We start from the raw sequence: 564 nt of genomic DNA, 5'->3' as shown, positions 1-564 counted from the left end.
GAGAGATCGAGAGAGACGAGAGAGATCGAGACGAGAGACGAGAGAGATCGAGAGAGACAGAGAGAGATCGAGAGAGACGATGAGAGAGAGATCGAGAGAGATCGAGAGATCGAGAGAGAGATCGAGAGATCGAGAGAGATCGAGAGAGATGAGAGAGATAGAGAGAGAGAGAGAGAGAGATCGAGAGAGAGAGACGAGAGAGAGATAGAGATCGAGAGAGATCGAGAGAGAGATCGAGAGAGATCGAGAGAGATAGAGAGATCGAGAGAGATCGAGAGAGAGAGAGATCGAGAGAGATCGAGAGAGATCGAGAGAGAGAGAGAGATCGAGAGAGATCGAGAGAGAGAGAGAGAGAGACGAGAGATCGAGAGCGAGAGATCGAGAGAGAGCGAGAAAGACTGCGAGAGAGATCGAGATATAATTTAAAGACATCGAGAGGGAGAGATATCAGTGAGAGATATCGTAGTGATCGAGAGCGAGAGATATCGTAGAGAGAGAGAGATATCGAGAGATATCGAGAGGAGAGAGATATCTGTGAGAGATCGAGAGAGAGAGATATCGAGA

This window comes from Oncorhynchus gorbuscha, linkage group LG06, assembly GCF_021184085.1.
Source record: "Oncorhynchus gorbuscha isolate QuinsamMale2020 ecotype Even-year linkage group LG06, OgorEven_v1.0, whole genome shotgun sequence".
NCBI classification, from domain to species: domain Eukaryota; kingdom Metazoa; phylum Chordata; class Actinopteri; order Salmoniformes; family Salmonidae; genus Oncorhynchus; species Oncorhynchus gorbuscha.
This window is presented reverse-complemented; position numbering follows the sequence as displayed.